Source organism: Sceloporus occidentalis, unplaced genomic scaffold, assembly GCF_023333645.1.
Source record: "Sceloporus occidentalis isolate IW3139 unplaced genomic scaffold, rSceOcc1.0.p SCAF_4, whole genome shotgun sequence".
In the NCBI taxonomy this organism is placed as follows: domain Eukaryota; kingdom Metazoa; phylum Chordata; class Lepidosauria; order Squamata; family Phrynosomatidae; genus Sceloporus; species Sceloporus occidentalis.
The window spans coordinates 55631157-55657373 of NW_028316984.1; the positions used below are offsets into that span (position 1 = coordinate 55631157).

At 39.5% G+C, this 26217-nt stretch overlaps 1 protein-coding gene across 1 annotated transcript in view; it reads right to left on the reverse strand.

Moving 5' to 3' along the window:
* The window catches only part of LOC149313888 (rho GTPase-activating protein 15-like), a 522566-nt gene that overhangs the window by 65082 nt on the left and 431267 nt on the right, over positions 1-26217 (reverse strand). The window lies entirely within an intron of this gene.

The window sequence follows — 26217 nt, forward strand, 5'->3', positions numbered from 1 at the left end:
TAGATGACTACAATCTGATGAGTCCTGTGAGTACATCCCAGAGGCCATACAATAATGGGCAGCCCTCCTTGTTATGTGGTGGATACCTTTACTATCTTACCACTGTTTGCTTGCTTGCTTGCTTGCTTGCTTGCTTTATTTATTTATTTATTTATTTATTTATTTATGGTATTTATACCCCACCCTTCAGCCCTAAAGGCTATCAGAGCAGCTTAGCTGTATGGAAGGGAAAGGAAAGGGATGTGTTAGGCTGGATCAAATAAGATTCAAATCCATCTTGATTACTCAACATCTCCCTCCCAACAAAGGAAGGAAAATACATGGATTATTCCTGAATGAACAGAAGAAGGGAAACTATGGAAGAAGATACAGCTGAAGAAAGGGAAGATAATAAGGAGGTGAAGGTGAAGAGAATAACAGAGAAAACAGACCTGGTCAGGTGTAACTCATCACACTTCTTTGAACATGAAAGCAGGGGAGCAGCTATTATTGTCCTCTCCATCATTGCTTTCCATCATATCACATGAAGAGAGATGCCTGTTCATATGGAGGCTCTCCATGCAAGGAAAATCCCTGATTTGTCAGGGTTCTTCCTCCTGTGGGGAGCTTTCATGGGAACAAGAATATCGCTTCAACCATACACTGGAAAGTGGATATAAAGGGGGAATAGATAGGTGCTCTATTGCTCCCATGGCAAAGAAGCTGTGATGTGATATGTGCAAATGGGACTGATGTTTTAATGATGGGATCAAATGACAACAGAAGGTAAACAAGCAAATTAAAAAAGCAACAATTTTCAGCTCATGCTTCATATAAACTTGGAAAAACCAGGCAATTATGTGGACCCTTCCAAAAATATTAGTAGTAGTTATTTAAATAGTATGTCTTCAGTTAAATACTTAAGCAATGGGTTAATAGAGCTGAACAGGGTTCTCAGTTGTGTGAGTGTTCTGTTGCAGAACACTCAACATGTGTAGAGTCACAGAGCTGGGCAAAGACATGTTGTAGATAGAGTGGGACTAACAAGAGCATCCTCTGATGTCAAGGGTGTCACTTGTGAAAATATCTCCTATGCTCCTGTTTCTGCCATAGCCTAGAAACCTCTACACATGTTCAGTCCAACCAGAGAGTGGACGTGTGCCTTATGTTGTTGTTTGTGAGTCTGGAAGGATCAGGATCAAACTGAATCACTTTGTGCCTGAGCTAGGTTGGAGAAGCCAGCAAGAACAGGGAAAGGAAGGCCTGTTTTCTGCTTCTGACTTGAATGCTCCTGGAGAGCACTGGGTCATGAGTCACTTTGCACACTTCACCCTTCTTCACTCTTTCTTCCAATATTCCGCTTCTGCCAAATTACATAGGTCATTTGATCTTTCTGAAGATCCTTGTCTGTTCTGAGTGGAGGCAATAATTCTAGATTTCCTCAGAACAGCTCCGCATACCTGTTTACCATGCCAGTATCCTCATAATGTGTGCTTAATAAATTGTTACAGAACATAAGTAAAACAGGTTCATTGTTATAAGAGCTGAGTTTATAATCAACTACAGTTGCAAGTCGCAGTAAGGAGTAGTAAGATCTTACTGCGTGATAATGGAAAGGTGAAAAACAACGCAGGCAACTTGACAGAGATAAAGAATAGCTATGAGGAAGAAAAGCACCAAATAAGAAAAGTTTGGAAACTTTGGCCAAGAATTCTGGAATTAGAGGATGCTTAAGCATTTGACAGTGCAAAGATGAAGGAGAAGGACTATTTAGCACAATAAAGCAGATATTAACTAGGAGGACTAATGATATAAGATAAAGAATTGGGGAAATTTAGGTTGAGCATCAGGGAGAAAATCATGACACGGAGAGCAATTAGAATGAAAGTGCGTTAGGGGGGAGCACCAAGCCTAGTGACATATTACGTACACCATTAACAGTACAAAGAAACACGGCTGTGTAAAAAGATCACATGGACTTGTAGCACAATTAACACAATTATATCATTGCAACAATACACACCAGTTGAATTTGACTCCACTTGAACAGCTGAGAGCTATACTGAAAACAAATCAATTGAACCCAGCTAATTAGAATATAACAAGTAGTTTGAAATTATGCAAAGCTTAAAGTCTTTTAACTCATTCATAATTCTGACTGTAAATTAGTAAGTGTATGTCAGTAACTTCATATGCCTGCTGCAATAAATACAGAGAACAGGAAATGGTTTGTCAATAGGCATCCTTCATGCAAACTGGATACACAAGTAGGAAATAATAAGCCTGTTTAATGGCTAATTAATTAATTCAAGCTTCAAGATAAGATCAGAAGATCCCGGTGACCTGGCATGCTAATCAGGTGATTGATTAATTGCTGCAGTCTTAATAATTATAGGTTATAAACAGATATACATGCAGTGATATCCTGCACTTTCATTCCCAACTGCTTATCTATTCTCTGTATATTAAAAATTGGGATGTAATTTATTCTTTTCTCATAAGTAATCCTGAAGTTCTCTATAAAGTAATTGAGCTGATGACACATTTTCCTCACTCCATCATAAATATTCAGAAACAATCCAGTCAAATTTATGTATTTCCAAGTTGATTTCTATGGGAAAGTTAAACACAAGAGCTTTTGAATATTTCTCATTGAAATCAATGGGACTAACAATGGTTTATTTGACCAAGTCCTTTGGCTGATGGTCTTGGCATTCCATCTATAACATAATTAGGTGATATGTAAAGCAGTAATCTCAGCATGTATGTGTCTCCTAGTCACCTGTAGAATAATGACAACTCCATGAATTTCATGATGTTGGTTTTTTAGGCAAGGAATGTTCAGGCAGCTGTAATATATATATATATTTCTGCTCTAGAAAAACTCCATAGAAACTACAATATATTCTTCACAGTTTGGTGCCTTTCAGAAACTTTGGACTGCAGCTCCAATCAGCTCCAGTCAATGTGACCAATGGTTGGGGAAAAGCTGAAGTCCAAACCATCTGCAGGACACTAAGTCAGGAAACATCCTTCACTATGTTGCTGCTGTGGTGTTATCTAGCATTACATACAGCATACTGTTTTTCCATCCCAACTCACCAGATGTGGGTATAAAGTACCTTAGGTCACCAAAGATATAAGGAAAATGCCATCAAGATTAACATTTAAGTTAACAGTATAGGAGAAGTCTTGTGGAACAGATCCACTCATTTCCACCAACTAAAACCTATGCTCTTAAACACATGCCATTTTAGCAGAGTGAACTCCCAATGTATCTGGTGCATCTCAGCATAGGATTACCATCAGGATTCAACATAACAGACACCAGGTAAGACCCATACCATAACAGAAGGGCCACCACTGCTGATTCCTACAACATCATGGCGCTGTTGGTGCTGGGGCTCATCCTTCCTGTTTCCTTTCCATTGTTCAAGAGGAAGGAACAAAAGAAAGAGAACAATACCTCTGCATGCCTTCTTTTTCATCCTCCCTCTGAAGAAAGTGGTGCTGATCAGTGGCATCACTAGGTGGGTGCGGGATGCGTGGATCGCACCAGGTGACACACTAAGAGGGGCTGACACCACTGCTCCTCAAGTGTCTGCACTTCAGCAGGAACAGACTGTGGCATTTACCTGTGTCCCTTTGAAATGCTGAAGAGATGGTGTGAGGTTCAGTGGGAAGAGAAAGGAGAGGCCCCAGGTTTTTTTAAAAATTAAAACTTCAAATTTCAAAAATTATTTTTTAAAAATAAAAATAAAAACATTTTTTCTTTTTTTTCTTTAAAAACATCACATTTTGCCAAATTTTCACCTTAAGCTTTACACACACACACACACACACACACACACACACACAATATGTATGTGTAAATACATTTAGGCTGTGTGTATGCCGTCACTGCGGAGAAAAAAGAACCTGGTATTTCCAGGTTCTTTTTTGGGTGCCACAAAGACGTCATGAGTGCACCAGTATGCATTTGTGACATAAGCAATGTACAGCACCATGTAGTTTTTTGAGACATTTAGCATTCTCTGTCAGAGCTGTGGTTTAGCAATAAACTACAAATCCCAGAATTCCATAGCATTGCACATGGCAGTTAAAGTACTGCTAAACTGGATTATTTCTGCAGTGCAACTGCATCCACAGTCTATGCTTTCTCACAAGAAAGGTAAAGGACTGGATAGGGTCCTTTTTGGTCCAAGCCTTTAAGAGACGCAATGGAAATAATGCTTTTCAAGCAACCTGGCAAAGTGGTCAGAGTCCAGAAAAACTCATGCTAACAATTTATTTTCCCCCCAGCAAATGATGGAAAGGAAGTGAGGTATGAATAATGAAGGTGCAAGAAAGTTAATGAAGGTTAGAGTAAGTGAATTAATGGTGAGTGAAGGGGGATTGAAACTAGGTAAGGTTAGAGAAGATAAAAAATAAGAAGGAAAGGGAGAGGAAGTAAAGGAAAGAAGGTTAAAGGAAGGAAGGTTTAAAAAAAAAGAGAGGGGGAAAGGATTTTATAAAGTGGAAAGATAGAAGAAAAGAGTAGTTGAAGGTCATCATTGCTAACTATAGTAGAATGTTAACTAAAGACTGTAAAGTAATATAGATATAGGTATGTATGTTTGAAACTATGTGTCTGTGTAAAGTTTGTGATTGTAAATTTAGACAGTGCATGTTATGTTTTAATATTTATGTGGTGTTTTAAAGTGCTTAATAATTTTTATTTTTTATTTTTATTTTTTTCAGTTAGCCTTAAAGGGGATATCAGATTCCTTTATATACGTTACCACTCTCCATGTAAGAAATGCAGAAATCTCAGAGCAATAAAGAAAGAAAAGCAAATTTCTCTCAAATTTCAAGAGTTACTGGTGGCGGTGGCGGTGGGACTTTTCACAAGTGTCTTTCAGGGCACATTGACATAACTCACTGGAAATCAGCAGGAGATAAAGTGAAACTGGGACTATGTCATGAAATTAAGAGTATATAGTTGCATGTAGCATAAGTATACTATACAGTGTGTGTATACACACACATATATACCTTTCCTTGAATTATTTGATGCTTGTATTGTACCATTCTAACTAAAATGAAAAGGGCAGAGAGAAAGCCATCATATACTGTAACATACAGGCTTCCTGTAAAGATTTCAAATATAACCATTGCACAAGCTGATTTGAATTCATTCACATGTTTAAAATGTTTTAAAATGAAACAATACCCGAAGCTGGCCCTTTACAAACATTCTGTTTTAAAAGCCTGTCTGAACAGAAAGATCTTAGCCTGCTGGCAGAAGGCTAGCAAGGAGGAAGCCATTCTGGTCTCCCTGGGAAGGGAGTTCCACAGTCTAGGGCAGCCATGGAAAAGGCCCTCTCTCACATCCCCACCAACTGTGCTTGTAATAATAATAATAATAATAATAATAATAATAATAATAGATGATTTATTTATAGCCCGCCCAATCACGTGGAATCGGGGTGGGTTACAACAGCAAAAATACATTAATGATGGGGGTGTGACAGAGATGGGGGTTATTTCAAAAGATTGAAATTTATAGAGATTGGGTGCAATCCACAAATCCTAGTGCACTGATGAAACAAAATTCCACTTTCTGCCTACAAAGTCCTGGATAATCCAATCCCCCCCCCCCCCCCCGAGATCCTGGAGCCCATGATGTCTAGGAGACAGAGTAGTGGCAACAGTTCCTTGTCTAGAAACCCTGTGCCCCTGTTCTTCACACAATTGACACAAATTATAGGCACCTCCTGCAGAAGAAGTGGGAGGCATGTTCTCCCTGTTGTCTGAAGCTGTTGCAACAGTTCATCAGGTTTGTTGATCATTCCTTTCTATATGAGAGCAAAAACTTCTCCTAGTAAGTGCATGGACTTTTGCAGTCTTGAAAGGGTTACCGGCCTTTGTACTTTAGCAGCTTGCCTGACTCAAAGTTATGGCATTGGAAGAGATAACAGTGAAACTGTACTATAAAAATAAATTACTATCATGAATATTAAGCAACAAGAATACAATAAACATGACTGCTTACATGATCCTGATTTATTGATACTGATTTGCTTGTAAATTATTACACAAAGTATTCATTTTAATCTTTTAGGAGCATGTGCAGAATAAAACTTAGTGGACAGTTCTTGGGGACTCTGACATCTGCCATTTAATTCATTTCTAATCTTCCCCCTTAGGCTACCATAGCACAGTGTAGGTTCCCCCTTTGTCCCATTTGGGTGGGAGGGTTAGGCAGGGTTTTGTGGGGTTTAATGTTTGATCTTTATGTACTATATAATGTTGTTACCTGCCTTGATCCCCAAAATGGAAGAGACGGGATATAAATAAATATTTCATTCATTCATTCATTCATTCATTCATATGTGAAAGTGTTTTATGTGTATCCTCTCTTCTTCTGAATACAGAAAAAGTTACTTTCTGTTATTTCCTAAATTTCATAAACAGTTGGGTGGATGAACAGAGGCCGAATGAAGCAGCTAGGCTGCACAAATAGCTGGTGCTATGAATTCCCTGTCTTCACTACCCTGCTGAAATAATGCCAATGCTTGTCCTATCTTGTGCCAGTATGAGGCTCATGCAGCCCTTCCATATGTTGGTGGATTGAAAATCCCAGCAACCCTAGCCAACAGTGCACAGTGGTGAGGAATGAAGCAAGTAGTGGTCCAACAACATTTGGAGGACCAGATATTTCTGACCAAAGAGATGACCCAGTTGCTGAAATCTGACAACACTTGGATAACAATAGAGAAGAGCTGGGATACTTCTATTCTAGCCCCCTTTTCTCTTAAATTGTTGTTGTGTGTCTTTAAGTAATTTCTGACTTATAGCAACCCTAAGGAGAAAGTATAACGGGAGGCCGTTGATAAGAAGGTGTTTGCTACTGCCTTCTTCTGAGCAGGAGAGTGTAATTTGCCCAAGGTCACCCAGCAGGTTTCCATGACCCAGTGGGGATTTGTATCCTGGTCTCCTGGGCCTCTAGTCCAACACTCAAACCACCATATCATACTGGCTCTCATTCTCTTGAATTGCCACCCTTCATTTACTCACTTTTTACAAAGCATCCGGAGAGGGTTGCCTGTTGCATCATGCAGTGCTTTCCACCAGTGCTTTCTCAAAACTTGGCTTTGTATGTGGTAATAAAATGCCATCTATTGTAGACAGCAATCACATGTACATATCTATACCTCTCATCAGTGAACTCAGCACTCTCTATGCAATTGTCCCCAACAAGCCGAGTACTCATTTTACTGATCTACAAAAGGATGGATGGTTGAGTCAACCTTGGAGCCCCTGGGATCACAATCTTTTGGCTGCAGTACTGGCATTTAACCACTGTTCCACCAGGGCTCCCTATCAGGCAAAAGACTTTAAAGGCTTTAAAGCATTCCTTTACCTTTCATCAGACATTTCTGTTTTTCACATTCAGTCTATATTATCGTTTCATGATGAATACTGGGGCAGGGCCACTGAAAAATAACCTATTAACTGGTCTTTGAATTACCTTGCTTGATTGTCCCAGTGTCAGTCCCTGGTCTCAAATGCTTCCCTCTCTTTATTCAAAGGCATAGCCCTGTTAGTCAGTATGCAAAGTGATCTTGTAGAACCTTTAAGACTGAGAGAAAGAAAGAATTTGGTAGCATTATTTTTCATAGACTTGAGTCTACTTCTTCATAGGCATGGGGAAAAGTACCTAGAAACAGACTTTTATAGGTAGGCTGTGTGTGGAAATAACAATAGAAATGCAAAATTTGTGGGTATGATAAGGAGGTAATAGGTTCAGTTTTAACTACGTCATTGGGGGACAAAGGAAGGAGGAAAGATGTTGCCTAATGCCAAGATGGGCAGATAACCATATGAATGGTTTTGGGAGTTATTGGAGTATAGTGTGATGCTGGCTGGAAACCAGAAAGAAGATATGATGAACTGGCTAAGAGAGCCCACATAACTAGCATTATACAGTGCACCTACACCATGTGCAGCCAGATCCACAGTTTACAGCCAAGCCCTCCAATACAATCACATTTGTTCAGACCCATATGATAGGGATGCCAGACTCACAGAATTACATCAACCATTCCTCAAGCTACAGTATTCACCATATGAAGTAAATGCAGGTCCAGCTCCATCAGGCCTGGCCTGAACTAAGAAGAAGAGCAGTCCATCTGGTGCCATCTGACCTTGAAGGGAGAGATGCAGGCCCAGCTTGATTGGGCCTAGCTTGAACTACGAAACAGAGCCCTCCCTCTAGTCCATCTGCCTTGGTCCAGGCCTCAGAGGGAGAGAGGAACTGCTGGACCTGATCCCCTTCTCTACCACCATTCCCTTCTCTTTTTGTGTCATGTCTTTTTAGATTGTAAGCCTGAGGGCAGGGAACCATCTAATTAATAACAATAATAACTGTAAGCCACTCTGAGATCCTTATGTAAATAACATACATAAAATAATAATAATAAAATAAAAACAACAACAAACAAGACAAAAGTTGTACCCAAGACTAATTTATTACATAATGGACTGAAGGCAGAAAATGGCAGCACCCCACTAATGGTCACATACAGCTCCTAACTGAGACTACTCAGATGTACAGTGGACCCTTGCTATACGCTGGGGTTTGGTTCCAAGATCCCCCTTGGGTAACAAAATCCGTGGATGATCTAGTCCCATTAAATATAATGGCATAGCAAAATGATGTCTCTTATAAAAAATGGAAAATCAAGGTTTGATATTTGAAATTTATACTTTTTTGAACATTTTCAAACTGTGGATGCTTGAATCCATGTATAAAAAATCCATGTATAAGAAGAGCCAACTGTATCATCAATCAACTACAACCTACGATGAAAAATAATGCTGCCTCACAAGAACTTTCTGTGGCAGGCCTTCACTGTCCTACAGTGCAATCTGAAACCGTAACTTCCCATCCATAGCATGGATGGGGAGAAAAATACAAGACCTTGTCACAATCTCAAATGTCAATTGTGCCCACGCATCTACTGAGGGCATAGATTCAACAGAGATCAAGTAAGGAGAATGTTATCACCCAAACAAAATGATACTAATATTTAACTATTGTAATACTGATAAAGCACTTAAGCACTCTGACTATAACTCTTGAATTATACTATGAAAGGCTCAGTGAAAAGGCTTGGTGAAAATCAATTTTTGAAATGTTGCATCAGACTGGGTGTGATGTGTGATCAGTGGGAGGGGGAAGGGAATAGACACATGGGAGATGGAGGGAAACCCAGCATATTTAAAGAAAGAAACTGGATGCAACTTGTGAATAAGCAAGTACAATCAAAACAAGAAGAACTGAAAACTCTTAAAACTTACAGATACCTTTCCCCTCCTGGAGATGTCCTTAGTCAGGCAACAATATGATGCCTCCTTTTCTACATAAAAAGCCAACTGGACTAGTAGCTGACTCTTTCCCCAGCATTGCCAGTGGTTCACATGAAGGCAACATGCAGTTTAGAGGTCCAGGGCTGTCAAGCTAGCGTGGAGGCAACCTGTGTCCATGCATACCCTACTTTGATATTCCATCTCCCCTCTGATTTCATATGGAGAGATCTGGCACATCAATGATAACAAAGCTTAAGAGGCATATGTCTCTGGACATGTGTGATGCCTTTCATTTCCCTGGATCACATCATCTATAGATAAATATATAGATTAGATCATACTCCCACAATGAGTGGGATGAGTGGGTGTCTTTCATGGCTTTGTAAAACTACTATCAGGAATGGAAATTCAGCTTTTGACATAGTGGAACAAATCCGGCTGTGAAACCTCCTAAAGGCGGTTCATGCTTGTTCTGTTAAATAGTGCTCACTTTGAGTCAAGAGGTTTCATTAGTATATTTCTGAACCTCTTGGCACTGGGGGCTGGGATTTCCCAAAGCTTAAGCATTATTTTGTCTCTTGCATCAGGGTTATGGCAGCAGAAGCTTGGGATCAGTGGTGATGAAATGTTAAAAGCCATAGAAAGGATCATAAGCATATCTTTATTTCTTTAACTCTAAAGGTATTCTGTGTGTATCTTCCTGATAGAATTGTAGCAAAGTGCCAGAGCTACTAACTAATAGGGATGGCAGGCATGAAATACTGTCAGTGCTAAAAGAATCTTGTTGCCTGTCTTCTGAGCTGGATATTCTGTTATCCAAATTAATGGATGCATCATGTGACATCATGGTTCCCAACTCCACTATTAAGAAATGTTAAACCTTGCTTTGCATTATATATGCAGATACTATTTTACGACATGTGCTGTTATGAGCCTGAGATTATTTCTGGAGATTTCTGGGTCAGAAGCTCTTTTCTGTCTACCATAACTTCTCCAATATAAGATGCCCATTACAAGTGCTACCCAGACTTCGAAGAATGAGGGCCCAACTACTTAGGTTTCAGTTTCTATTAGTACTAAAAGTTGGGTTCCCACAGGCCCCACCTTTCTGTCTGGAAAATCTCTGTGTGTGAAGTAGGCCAAATTTTCACTGTCATTGTTTTCTCCCAGCCAGTGCACATCATATACAACAGAAAAAAGAACAATGAGCAAAGAACCTCAGCTGTAGCATAGTATATGGCTCTGGGATAGTTTGGGGTAAATATTTCAGGGTAGAAAGTAAAGATGCAAATCAAAGATGAGCAGATGGGAGAAAATGCTACTCTGTAAATGACACTTGGTTTCCAATGGATGGATCCACAGAAGCGTGCATAAATGTGCCCAATAGGCAAGACTTTATTGCATCTTCTATGCATTTGTGTGTGTGTGTGTGTTTATAAAAAGGAAGGAAGAAAACCTCCTCAAGCTTGCGTGTCTTTCTTATTTGCCCTCTATCACTCCTTTGGTCTCATAAGCACCTGACATGTATACTAAAGACACTTTTTCCAGGGTTTTGTTTTTAAATATTATTTTATCTTTTGTTGAGAAGCAGCTGCAGCATTTATCAGCAGTGGGTGTTCGGCAATGTCACCCCATCCTGAATCTGCTTGGCCACATCACATTCAGAAGGAAACCACAGCTTCTGCTCTTAATAAAGCACCTAGTCTTATCTAAAGCTACAATAAAGGAAGTTCTCATGAATACCCTATCAAAGGTAAAAGGTCCACCCTTAAAAAAGGCTGTTGGGTGTTTCGGAACAGAGTTTAGTCAATATATACTTCTATAGCAAAATATTCCTATTTTCAGAACTCATGATGTGGACTCAAGCAGGGTTAGTGTAGCAAACATGAAGGATGGGTATACACACAAATTCAAGATTAGTAATAATGCTCCCCAAGACTGAAGGGTGGAGGGGCACTGAAGAGGGAGAGAACAGTAAGTTTCAGCCCCTCATCAACTTCAAATCACACTGGATCATGTCCAATAATAATTGAAACATGGATCATAGAATCATAGAGTTGGAATAGACCACAAGGGCCACCCAGTCCAACCTCCTGCCATGCAAGAATTCTCAATCAAAGCATATCCGACAGATGGCCATCCAGCCTCTGCTTAAAGACCTCCAAAGAAGGAGACTCCACCACACTCTGAGGGAGTGTGTTCCACTGTCAAACAGCCCTTACTGTCAGAAAGTTCCTCCTAATGTTGAGGTGGAATCTCGTTTCCTGTAGCTTGCATCCATTGTTCTGGGTCCTGTTCTCTGGAGCAGCAGAAAACAAGCTTGCTCGCTCCTCAATATGACATTCCTTCAAATATTTAAACAGGGCTATCATATCACCTCTTAACCTTCTCTTCTCCAGGCTAAATATCCCCAGCTCCCTAAGTCATTCCTCACAGGCCATGGTTTCCAGACCCTTCACCATTTTAGTCACCCTTCTTTGGACACACTCCAGTTTCTCAATGTCCTTTCTGAATTGTGGTGCCCAGAACTGGACACAATATTACAGGTGGGGCCTGACCAAAGCAGAATATAGTGGCACTATTACTTCCCTTGATCTAGACATACAACAATAGGTTGCCCTACTGTGATCTTTTCTCTGTGGAAACCTCCACAGAGATATCGATTGCATCAAGGGCCTGGAATCATAATAATCATAATTGGGACATTTCTGCATGGTATATAGGGCACTGGGCATAATGAGGAAAACTGTTTCTGTCTCCACCCACCCACCCACCCACCTTTTGATGATCCGGATAACAATGAAAGTGCTGAAGGCTTGAAAGAGATGTGGCTATAATGTCTACTTTCATGGATAGCACTGGAACCAGGTAAGTTTTCAGGATAAGGGAGTGGATGGGGCCAACACATGGGGTGGTGTGAAGCCTTCTAGCTTCTCTTGTGCTCTGGATGATCAAGCTGAGCAGAGCCTTAATTATGAATCAGAGTAGATAAAAAAGCTTAATTTGGGTTCAGTACAGAACATTTTTGACACTCAATAACGTCTTACATTTATGTCTGTGGATCTCTGTACCTCTCAAATGTATTGATCAGTACACAAAGGTCAAGTGGCAGTTACCCTTCTTGCATGGATGAGAGATTGTGGATTCATTCAATCTCTGTAAAGGTGTCATAAGGTAAATTGCAACAGTATGACTGAGACTGAGAGCATTTTAATACATTATTTAAAAAACTCAAAGCACAAACCTTAACACATCTCCTGACTGTTGGCAATATTCTATTAAATAATAGTAATAATATGGTAAAAAATAATATTTGTGAGGTATTGGTTGTAAAAATATGAACCTCAGGATTATTTTTTTTGCAGCCATATGGTTTTTAACTTAGAATACAATTGTTAGTACTACCATCTCCAGTGGAGTTCACTTATAAAGATACCAAAGGAAAAAATGTGACCCAAAGGAAGTTTTCTCGAAATGATGCATCCAAAATTACTGCTTTACCAAAGACTGAGAATCATAGCATCACTTATTCCTTCCATTTCATCACTCTTCCGTACTATTTTTTTGCCTCTTTTCAGCTGTCACTCAATACAGCAGGTGCAGCACAGCTGCCAAAGAAGCTTTCCATGGCCAAGATCACCAGGTTTCCCAGCACTTGGATTCCACAAAAGACTGTACTTTGAACACTATGCTGTTCTTTTGTTTCAAACTTACACTCTCTTGGACTCAGGCATGAGGATTACTTAGAAATTTGTTTGGGCCAAACACATTTCAGATAGTGGATTACTCAACTGCAGTGCATTCAACTGATTCTTCGCATGACATGTCACTAGCTGTGTTAGTGAGGTGATATTTAATTTCCTTGACTGAGTGTGTGTAAATGTAATTAATTGACAATGACTGATTATCTCAGGCAGCAAGCACTGAATGGGCGAAGAGAACAACTCTGGCTTTAGGATAAAGATAGGGCAGGACTAGTAAGGTGTACATTTCTAGTTAGCAAAAATGGAATCAGATTCCTAAAAATAAACTCCGGCATTTGACCAAAGGAGCAATGTTGTCATTGCCTGCTATGTTGCACAGATGTATAGAACAGCATTTGGCATCTGATACACTGATGAAACACAGGGTACAAGAGCCAAAGAGCTGAAAAGTCAATGTGCACCCAGGAGGGAACATAAGTTCCCCCATTATGAAATCTCACAAGCTAAAACCTGGATTTTCAAGAAGATGGCCTTCTTTACAAATTTAGAAGCATTAAGTCTGTATCACTCAAATCCTGATTCATGTCATTACTAATTGGCCAGGTTGTCTGGTTTTTTTTCCTGACTCATAATGGAAAGCTATGTAAGATGTCTTGTTAGAATATTAACTGAGTCATTCTCTTCCTCTTTCTTTCCTTCTGGTACATGACATCGCATTTTCAATGTTGCCTCTGGGCTAGCCCAATTTCTATTTGAGTGTGCCAACAACACTCCCTAGAACTAATAGTCACCCACCCAAAGTTCAGATAGTCCCTCAATGGGGAATCTGAACATCTGGCTTCTTGGCTCATTTTCCTTTGCTACCAACATGCCATCCAATTGTTTTAATGTGTTTTAGCAACAATAGGCTGCATGGTTATTCTGACTATTATTTCTCCAGCAGTGGGTACACATGAGGCATTTAGCATAGTACAATACTTGTCAAAATCCAGTTCTGAGGAATCCTGGAACTTTACAGAGGTTCCTCAAAGGCATTATCAGCAATGGCAGGCTGCATCAAGCTATCTCTCAAAAAGACAGGTTGCCCATCATTTACAAGATTTTCATTTCTTGCAGAGAAACATTGAAGTCCAACATGCCAGGCTAGCAGTTAAGTGTGCTCCATAAAACCCTCAGGAATGCTCAGCCTGGAGATTCTTTGCTAGACATTGTCATGAGAAAAGAGTAAGTTGAAGCAATGTCTGAAAGGTAGTACCTTTGCTTTACAGATCCCAAATTCAGTTTCTATTTAACTCATGTTGATCTATGTGATCTCTATCAGTGAATAAGTTCCTCACTTGCTCTTACCCCATGAGCTTGGCTATTTCAAACTCATAGGAAATGAGAGTATCTGAATTCAACTTAAAAAAGCAATAACAATTGCTTTTATTTTTTTCATGTACAACTTTCTGTTCCCTGTTCTTGTTCCAGAGAGATAGAAGTGGCACCCTCTGCTGCCAAGGAAGAAGAAGAGCTCATCTTATTAAAATTTCCAACAGTTACTGCATACTGGAGCAATCAGTACTTGCAGGCATGTATTTTTTCAGTTTGATACATGTCTGTCCCTTTGCTTAGGATGGACCCTCTTTCTTCTTTAGTTTTGGCATTTAACTGCCAGTATAATAGAAGGGGAGTACCAGCAGCCTGATGTGGGAGAAAAAACTGTCTTGTGCCAAAGCAGTTACAGAAAATTCCCTTATTCTGTGCCTTCTGAACAATGTACATTTATTTAAAATGTGCATTCCTTACCCTTTTCCTCTTCAAGAAAAGGAGTGACTAAATATATATATATATAAATCATAAAAACAACACCATATATATATATATATATATATATATATATATATATATATCCTAATAGAAAGAACCAAAAGTAACAGTCAATTGATAAATTGATAAATTTAAGTTGGCCGTATCACTGACAGATTTTTGTTTGTACAGTGCACTCTTGCCTTATGCAGGGGAACCGTTCTGGACCCCTCTGAGTAAGGCAAATAGCACATATGCTCGAGCCCCATTGAAAATAATGGGGCTCATGCATGACACTCAGTGCACTGCATGCACCACGTGCACGCACGCCATTGCAACCCCAGCACTCGCTTTTCAGCGTAAACTGAAAGCCGCATAAAAGGCACCCATGTATGATAACCCAATAATTTACTTAGCAAAATAAAATAAATCTATTGCAGACCATAGCCATGAACAGTATGATTGGTGTAATATGTTACACAAAATCCTCTATTCATGGCCTAAGGAGATATCTGATCTCTGCCTGACACTTGAACATGCTATATATTGGCATGGTGGTGAAATAGTACTTCAGATACTGCTGTTCAATGATACTCCTTTAAAAGCAAGTATTCTAAATTATTTGAATTGCAATAATGTGAAAAAAGATGAAATTTTGTGGCCATGGAAAGAGTATGAAGATGTTTTTAAAGGCAGTACTCCCCATGACATTTGTAGTGTCTAAGGGCTCTTCCACATTAGGGAAATATGCCTGAAGATTGTGATATTTGCTGCTGTAATTCTAGGGTTTTAAAATATGTCCAAATAACAGGTTGTACCAGACTATTTTCTGGCAGACTCTGGCATCAGCTGAAACATTTTATTCCTACCCTCAGGTGGGTTTCTTTTTAATTTTGAGTCCTGTCAGAACAATACTTTCCCTTTGTTTCCCCTCCTTTATTTTTCAGAGAAATGACACATTTACATAATATAACTCTTTTGTAATTAAAAAAAAACATCCAGAGAGATATTTTGCTGTTCAAGATAATTTGCTCTTCAAACCATAGGACTACCTCAACACACCCCAGTTACACAGACACACATAACTACAAACAGTCCTGTACTGTTAGAAGGAGTGGTTGCAAAAGTTACACCAATAATCATAACCTGGCAAAATCCAAAAAGGTGTATCTTCAGAACTAACACTTCTTTATACCAACCTGGAAAAGCCCCATGAAATATCTGAAAAGCTGGGAGAATGGCCGAGCATCATATCCAGTATTATGAACATGTAATGTTGCAATTTGTTTCAATTTCCTATATGTTTAATTTCCTATATCCCTTTAAAACAAATTCTGAAACCATCACATAACAAAACAGTAAATCTAAAAGCAATAAACTCTGAATTCTTCACATTTTGTGAAGGTTTGCTTGCACTAGAGGGGCTGAATGAGAGCTGTAGTCTGCAAGTTTCCTGTTTTCTATTCTGGTTAATTTACCATTATTCTGAATTCTACATGGGATGTAAAACTTTATTGGAAATCTCTTTAAAGATTTGGAATGTTTTAAGAATAGGTCAAAGAATGTGTCTATCAGAGGGAAAGAGGGAATGGAGAGTGGGGCAAAAAGAAACAAAGTGCAAGGCCTGAATGAAAAAAAGATGGGATTGTACAAGGCAGGGATCAGCAAAGTTCAACCCGTGAGCAACACTCAGTCTAAGGCTATCTTCATAGCCCTTAGGGTTGTCTTTATTGAGGCTTCAGGAAAAACAAACCACAACAACAAACAGTCCAGCTAAAAATGTTTATTTACTGCTGTTGGAGACCTTAGAAGTAGCAGCTTTACATTATACGTCTTCCCAAATGTGTCCCACAAAAGACATCTGATCACTTCCACTTGCAATATTTGGTAAATGTTGCACATTTTGGCTGGTTTTATATAGGAAGCAACAAAAACAGACTGTTATAATTTGTTTCAGAAAGGTCTTGAAAAAAAATAGGTGTGGAAAATGTTCTATTGTCATTCCTAGGCACATAAATTAAATAGCTGCCAGCTCAGTGCTGGATAAATCTCCATTTCCCAAATAGCTTCTTTGGCAGTTATAAAATGCTATTTACATTTCCAGGTGATTTGGATGTACAGCTCTCTGTCTCTGCTCCCTATGGAAACAATGTATCACAGCTCTGGACCCACATAAAGGGAAAGAAGCTCTAGCTTCTGATAACCTGGCCAGTTTTGCTGCTTATTGCATTGGCTTGCTTCACAAGCTGAGAAGCTGACCTTCTGAAACTGTAGTCGAGCTCAGATGGCATTAGTCACAGTGCTGTCTTTTTTATTATGCATACTTCAAATTTAAATCTGTAACAAGATGGTTGTGGATCAAGACCACAACTATTCCCTGTAATGAAATTAAAGCTGTTTTGAAAAATGAGAGCAGAGGAAGAGTGAAGTGCATACTAAGAAAAAGAAATATTCAGGAGAATGGGGGAAAACCCAGTGAAAACACGAATATAGTAAAAAGATTAATTTATGTGGTACAAATGAATAGGAAAGAAGCAAAGCTAAAATGTGCTGGTTGCAATATAACCAAGGCTCCTGCCACACTGCAGAAATAATGCAGTTCAACACAACTTTAACTTCCATGGCTTAATACTATGGAATTCTGGGATTTGTAACTTTGTGAGATATTTAACCTTCCTTGCCAGAAAGTTTTGGTGCCCCATCAAATGACAAATCCCCAAATTGCATAGCATTAAGCCATGGAAGTTAAAGTGGTGTCAAACTGCTTTTTTTCCTGCAGTGTGACATCAGCTTGCATCCTAATTTTCATTCAGGTGGTAATACTGTCTTTTGGCTGTTCCAGTTCAGAATGGTCTGTGTGTGTGTGTGTGTGTGTGTGAGAGAGAGAGAGAGAGAGAGAGAGAGAGAGAGAGAGGGAGGGAGAGAGGGGGGGCAGAATTTTGCTCCATACGATAAAGAAAACTAGATGGCAAGAAAATGGCTCTAGTTTCTGAAATATCCTTGCATTTCTTCTTAGATATTAGGGTCCTGATCACACAACATTGTTTTATAAGTAGCACTGATATATTAGTAATCCATCATTAATTTGTTTTTTTATTTGGGATTTTTTTTTACATTGCTACATATCTGCAATTTGCTGAAGTTTTAATTATAAGTACGTAAGCAATCCAAAGTTTGCATCCACAGACCCCAAGACTAATTTTCAGGGCCTAAATTCCTTAAGCACACCAGATCCCATCTGGTCTTGGGAAATAAGCAGGATCAGCACTGGTTAGTGCTTGGGTGGGATACTGCCAATGAATACAAGGTGCTGTATTTTAGAGGTGGTAAAACCACCACCCAGCATTTGGGGCCTAAGAAAATCCTATGAAGTTCATGGGTTTTCCATAAGTCAACAGGCACCTTGAAGTTTCTCTCTGTGTCTCAACTGACAGACAGGTCATTATGAATACAGTGTGTCCTTGGTATCTGCCGAGGTTTGGTTCCAGGATCTCCTTTGGATACCAAAATCTGCAGATGCTCAAGTCCCATTAAATATAATGGCAGAATAAAATGGTGTCCCTTAATGTAACAGGGCAAAATCAAGGTTTGCTTTTGGGAATATATATCATTTTTGAATATTATCAAGTGGTAGATGCTTGAATCCTTGGATAAAAAATCCGTGGATATAGAGGGCTGTCAGTATGCACCAACAGTACAATTAAAGCACTCAACAATGTGACTACCTTGTGGAGACTGACAAAATAATAAATGAAAAAAAATCACATTATTTAAAATTAATATGTCAAGGAAAAAGGAAAATATATAAGACCCTATTTAGCACATGAGCCAGTGTGGTACAGTGGTTTGAACTATGGACTATGCTTCTGGAAATCAGGGTTTGACTCCCTGCTTAGCCATGGAAAACCACTGTTTGATCTTGGGCAAGTCACACACTCTCAGTGCTAGAAAACCCTGTGATAGGTTCACCTTTTGATCGCCATAAGTTTGAAATGACTTTAAGGCATACAACAACAACAACAACAACAACAACAACAACAACATAATAAAATGCAAAGAATTCTATAAACTAGGACACTTCAGTTTGGTAGTTCACCAGGAACCCCAAATACACAGGAGTCTTGATGGTCTTGAACTCTCATGCTTGATCATTCAAACCCCCTAGCCCTCAACATAAGTCAACAGGTGACTTGAAGGTACATACAAACAAAAGCATCCTTGATTCCCTAGCATCAGTGAAGGTAAGCACAGTTGTACTGCCATTACATTACAAAATATATTTTTGTTCTGGTGTGTAAATTAATTGCTATGGGCTCCATCCAGACTTATCCATGCTTTATTCCCACTGGATCCAATGGAAAAAGTTAGGCAGAAATAATTTAATTTCTGATCCCATGCCGAAGAAGTTGAACAAACAAACAAGCAGCTTTGGACCTTTTGGGGAATGCTGAGGCAAAGGTGCAGTCAAAGAAGTAAGCTGTATCCATCTCATATCCAGAGCTTGGGGGGGAAATGACAGGATACAGTTCATTTAATCTGTTTTTTTTTTTTTTTACCCAAACAAAGGCTAAATGTCATTAGAACATTTCCTTAACTAAACAATTGTAAATCACATTTAAAAATCACTTGCAGCAGTGTCTTAAGCCATTAGCATTAATCCATTCCTGGGCTGGTGTGGAGATAGGAATGAAGTAGATGCTGCTTCTTAGGTTGGCTGCTTACTTGTGGCTTCTAGGCTGTTGAGGTGGGCCCAGGGCCATATGAAATCAAAAGCGAGAGAAGTAGAGGGATTGAGTAGACAGAACATCAGCCAATATGACAAGGAGAGAGTTCAAGAAGAACAGCGACAAGAGGAAAAGGTGAGCTGGCTGAGCAGCAGCAGAGGCAGCCTTATGCTATATCATTAGCTAATCAGGACCAACATGGTGTAGTGGCTGGAAAATGGGACTAGGACTGAGAGATCACTGACCTGAACTGATGATGCTCTACGTGGCCATGGAAATCCATTGGATGACATAGCTTTAGCCCCAGAAATCCCCATGACAGGTTCACCTTATGATACAACGTGTAGGCACATATCAATAACAACAACAATCAGGATTCCACTTGAATCTCTATGTCCCCTCTCCTTGTCTCACCCTCTCACCAGATTCCCTGCAGAACAAGAACCTTTTAAATGTTATAAAGAGTGAGGAACATGGAGATTTGAAGAGTAGAGAGCAAGGAAAGTCCTTCCTGGTCCCTTTCTCTTGATGCCTTTGCTGCTTTTTAATTGATATGCTTTCAAATGGCTTTTAAATGTCTTGATATCTTTTAACTTTTGTACATTTTTAGTGATGTGTCTGTATCTGTTTTAATTTTGGAAGTAGCTTGGAGTCCCAGGATCATGCAGCAGCATCTCCATCTCCTCTCCCTCCCCCCCGCAAAACTGTTTAGGAGGTGGTCAAACTACAGCAATGTAAACCAGCAAATTTCACAGTTTAAAACTGTTAAATGATATTTTTAGCTTATACTCAAGAGAATACTCAGTTATGCTCTCCTTTCACTACCAGGCAAAGAAATTTTAATTTAAAGAGGCACTTGATGATTAATTGGTTCTGAGGAACTAATTTTTAATTGGGGGGGGGGGTTGTGTTTTTATCTTTATTGCTTTGTCTTTAGAAAGGCAGGACAGAAAATACATACATACATACATACATACATACCTACATACATACATACCCCTGCAGAATTCACCAACCCAAACTATATTCTAAATCTGATTTCTAGACCCCAGGTAAGGTAGTCCCACTGAATGTTTTCATATTTAGCAATTGATGCTATGGGCCTACTATAGATGGAATTGGCAAAGATTTAAAACTAAGTACCAAATATACTTTTTAAATGTGCATAAATGTATACATTTGGAAAGTCCATTTAGTACTTAGTTCTAAATCTTCGCTAATACCATTTACGGTAGATCCATAGCATCAACTGCTGAATATAAAACCATTGTTTCTGTAAATCCCACTGCTTCAATGGGACTATCTTACTGAATTTTAGGAACTCCTCTAAGCCTGGCAGTTTGTCATGAATAAAATACAGTCCTATTCATATAAAGTCCAAGAGGCCTGTGTTCAAGATTGTAAAGGGCATTTATTGTGCCTCTGTGCAAACAGATGACTTGTGCTTTTCACTATGCTCAATAAAAACCATCTAAAAGATGAAGAAAAAATATTGGAAGATCTAGAAAGACATAAAGAAAATTACTTAGAAGGTGAGCAATGATGGAATGGAAGGAAAATAAAAATAAAAATCCCATGGGGAAAAAGTAGTATTGACAGACAGTGGTATTTCCAATATATTGCTGCAACTGTGGTTGATATAACTGAAGAACAGGAAAGGAGCCATGTCAGGTACATCTGGTAGAAAGTCACTGGTGCTCTTACCAAAAAGGACACTCTGAACATTTCTAGAGCTGAAGATATTGCCATGGTTGTCTGATTTAGTATAAAAAGAAAAAGCAGACTTGCAGCACTTTTAAGATTAATTTATAACAACATAAACTTTCATGGGCTACAACTGATTTCTTCAGATGAAACTCACTTCTTCAGCTCCAGATGTTTCCAAAAGACTCTGCACAGGTATAGAAAAGCCATATTTGTGAGCCACAGAGACCACAAAGAAGAATATAAATTAATAGCAAAAGGTCTTAGGACCCTTACAGGTTCATATGGGGAGATACAGGAGCGAAACAGATGGCTCCAATGGGGCAGCTTGGAGCTGCCCCTTTTAGGCTGTATTGGGGCCACGGCAAACAGATATGTGGCCCCAATCCAGCCAGCTCCCATCCCATATAGCAGTGGTGGAGAACCTTTTAGAGACCGAGTGCCCAAACTGCAACCCAAAACCCACTTATTTATCGTAAAGTGCCGTGTCCCTCTGGATTTCTAGTGATAAACTCTAGTGAACTCTGTGTTGGGATGATGGTGCATGTGCCCACAGAGAGGGCTCTGAGTGCCACCTCTGGCACGTGTGCCATAGGTTCGCCATCACTGCCATATAGGCACAGAAAAGATCCCCGCCTATTTGGGGTGGAAAAAGCCAGCCCCCTTTGCCTCTGCAGCCAACTTTTCGCTGGTTCTGGGACACGTGGCATCTAAATGCCATGCCCCCAAGCCAGCAAGAAGCTGACTTTACTGGGCCATCTGTTTCAGCCCACAGTCTTTTCAAATAGTCTGAACCTAAGATGGACATCTAAGCACGTGCCATTTATATGTTTCATATGTGGTTTGAAGTGCTATGGGAGCTGCCACTGTTGAAAAGTTGCTTCCCATACTGTTTTGGTAACATTTGGAGAAAAATGATCCAACAAATTGTCTGACAGTGGATTTTGTTGCAATCTAGAAGTCAGTCATGGAGAATGGTTACATCACTTGGCTACTCTACTAGAGCACTTGCTTCCAAATAGTATATAGATGGTCTAGGATGGAGCAACAGTGTGTGCATCTCCCTCCCTCCCTCTCGTTCTCTGTGCTTTGAAAACCTTCATCCTAATGGTGTGTAAATAGACTTTATACAGACTTAATTCCAATGGTAAAAATACAGACTACATACTATAGATGCTTTCAGTTACTACTGCTTCAATACCATTTTCCATTCCCAGTCCTGAAATGTCTTTCATGACATGGCCTATGTTTGATATCATGATAAACCTCACTTTCACATACCTGCTCTTATTGCTGTCCAACTTGAAATAAAGAGACCAGACACATATGTGGGTTGAAATTGGGCCACTTTATTTAATCAAGTAACCTATTTAACTGTTTCCTGAAAACTTGTAAATTTGAAGGAAGCAACCTGGTGTGGGAGCTGCTGTGGCAGGTGGTCTATTCCTCAGACCGCCTCCTCAGCTTCCCCTGGACGAAACACCTGAGCTCCATTGAAAAACCCATGCCTGGGTTGCTCACCAGCCAACTCACATCTGGAATGCCAACCTGAGATTTCCTCTCTCAACTCACAGGACTTGATTGAGGGTTATATCCCAGGTCAGCCCTAATGAAGGTCTCTTTTCCTCTCTGTGGCTCCCAAGGTGGCCTGGATGCAAACAGACCAACTGCACAGTGCAGCATCAAGTCACACTGTTGGGTAATTTTTTGTGTTGCCTCCTCCACATCCCTGTGTATCATTACATGAACACACAACCACCAGTGATTGCCTCCTCTTTAGAAAGCCATCTCATTGGATGGCTGTCTCCTTTTAATTGGCCACACAGTCACATGTGTGACCTTCCACCACTACAAGTTCTCGGAACATCTAATCATGCCTCCCTTCATGCCCCCTTCACCCCATGCCCCCACTTGGACTGTCTGGTTTGTGTGTGTTTTACTTATCTCCATGAGAGGTGTCACACTTTCTGTTTTGGGCACTGCCACCCCCCACCGCTTGGGTATAGCAGCTCCATCCTTTTTTAATGTGCTCCTGTAACAGGGCGTTTATATGCACAATCAGGTGATAGAATACTCCTTTAGAACCACTTTGGTGTTGCTGCATTTAGAATAAGGGGGTGAAGGTGTACACCTTCCAGGAAAGAGTGGAAAAAATTCAACTTGTCTTTAGTGTAGCTTTTAGCCCCAGAACATGGCTTGAGTGCAGTTTTTGGCTGACTTCGACATGTGCACCCTGCCTAGAAACCAGCTGGAAACTGGCTTATTTTAACTATCTGCTTTTCTTTGCAACAAGCCACCTGAAATTACAGTTCAGCAAACCATAAAGACTAGATGTGTTTTAGAGTTTAGACTTAATGCTACACTTTAGTCAGCCGAAATAGAACTGATCCAGTCATCTCTTGGGTGTCATGGCAGCCATGGAATGGTGAAACTTGTGAGCCCAATGGGAAGGCTGGTTGTATTCCTACCTTTGTAAACTATAGTTTGTTATGCTATAAGGCTGTATAATTACATCTCGACAGGTAAACTTCACAAATTATTTTGTGACTCAGCAAATGAAGCAAGCAAAGGACCCTTATTTTGAAAAAGAAGATATGAAACCATGATTAAAAAAAATCCACTGAATAAGCCCTTCAGGTATCTGATCAAATTCCAGCCAAGTACATATACTAATACATGCACACAAATACACTCACCCATTCATGTGCATGCTACATAACATATGTCCAATTTTTCAATGGGTAACGAACTTCTCCTTTGGCTTCTGACATTATCTATCCCACAAATGTATTCATCATATACTAAAAACTGCAATAAATACGCTTTTTAAAGTGATCTTGTTGTACTGTTATGTTTCTTCTACTTTTTCTTTTGCCTCCCCCTCCACACAAAATAAAATAAATTTCCATGGGAAAAATATGACTTTTTTTTTTTTAAAAAAAAGAGAGAATAATTTTTCTTCTAAGCAACCATCTTCTAAACACCATAAATGACTGTTCATTAGCCTGTCAGTGTTTATAATGGCTTTCAGAACTGTAACAGGAATTAAAAATAGTTGAGTGAGTCGAAATGGACATTAATTTGTCATACTTAAATAGGAATGCTTGGATGAGCTATTCCCCAGCCCCCACCAGGGTTCCAAAATAAGAAGCAGTAATGTATTGCAAGCTGTTTGCACTGTACCCATCATGAGTGTTTTTTTTTTTTAATGTACCTAACTGACCCACCATAAAATAATGTAAGTTACAGGAGATGAGTCCTCATGGAAAAAAAAACAATGAAAATAGTCTGCAATTTAAATTTTGTTTTGTTCTGCAAGTAAGAAATGAAGAACTGATTAAAGGAAAAAGAGATGTTGTGAGAGAAAAAGAGATAGTAATAAGGAAGAGGGACTGGTTTAACCCCCCCGCCCACTCCCGAAGAACAATGTTATACATCAGAAAAAGCTTAAAGGCTGACAGTGCATGAAACACTTGACTGCTGAGTAATTTGAATGGGATGTGAAGCAAAATGAACATCAGGTAGTTTACTATGAACAGACTTAGTTGTTGTGTACCTTCAATTTGCTTCTGACTTATGGAGATCCTTAGGCAAACCTATCATGGGTTTCCCTGAACCAACTATATCCATTTAAAGTACTGAGGAATCAGCACTTCAAGATGGTGTAGCAGGTGTCTGGGAAACCACCTGAAGTGTGTGTTAGAATGAGAGAATTTCAAACAAAGATCTCATTTTGGTGCAGCACAAAAGCTACAGCCAGCACACTAAGGAACTGTTTGTTCTTAATGTTTTTTCTGTTAGATAATTACATAAATCCTGATGTGTGAGATGAATCTCAAAAGACAACCTTCTTTGTCCTATTTGTCTTTAAGATGAAAAGGAAGAAGGTGGAAGAAAGGAGACCATGGGTTTTTCCTCCAAAGGAGACCTACTCCTCAGTGTGGTTATGTTAATGCATGCTTAACCACCACAGGGTATCTCTAAGCAGCCAAGAAGGAAAGGGAAGAATTCTGGAAGATTTATTCAACTTTGTTATGTGAGATGCTAGCCGTGAAGAGCTTTCGTTAAACCTAAAGACTTTTATGAACATAAAATCAAATTAGACAGCACATTAAGGGTTCTATCTTCTCTGACTGATGTGCACGCGCAAACAACTCTCATTAACGGTAATGGCAGTTGCACACGCGCATCAATCGGAGAACAGATCCCTAAGTGCTTTATTGTTTTTCCTGGAGATTTTTCTCTATTGGACTTTAATTAAACTCCTGCTAGGCTTGCAAGTTTTTGGTTTTTAAGGGTTTTCCCCCCTCTCTCAACAAAAAGAAAAGTGAAATCAGTTCCTTTGCCAGATAACATTCCCCCTCCACTCCCATTATTTTGATCAAAGACAGCAAAATTAAAGGTCTCTCAGAAGTAAGATGTCTGTCCTGAAAGTTCCCTATTTGAAGCAAATGCACTCTGGAAGTTGATTGCTGGCTGACCAGGAAGCAAACATGCCCTAGCCTATTCCTGTGACTTTAACAACAGCTTGATTTACACAAATTAGCAGGTGAGACTTTTCAAAGCACAGAGATGAGCATTATCACCTGCTACTGATTCAGATAAACCTGCTGTTAAAGGCACAGCTGCAGGATGGCAAACCTGAGTTGAGCAAGAAATGTTTAAGAAGTGAGAAAGAAAAAATGAAGATGTTATGATCACACAGGCATCACACTGTTGGGCATCATAAGGAACTTGTGATTGCAGAAAACATATCTCAGAGTGTATTGCTATTAAACATCATCTCAATTCTTTTTTCCCTCTTAAATACATAGTCTTTTAAATTATGCATATTAATCCTGCATAATAGTATTATGTTTTGGGTGCATGAATAATAAGCATAACAGGTCTCATTATGAGACAACACATATGCAGTTTATTTCCTTCTGTGTACTGTTCTCCTTGCATACTGACAATTTCTTCAA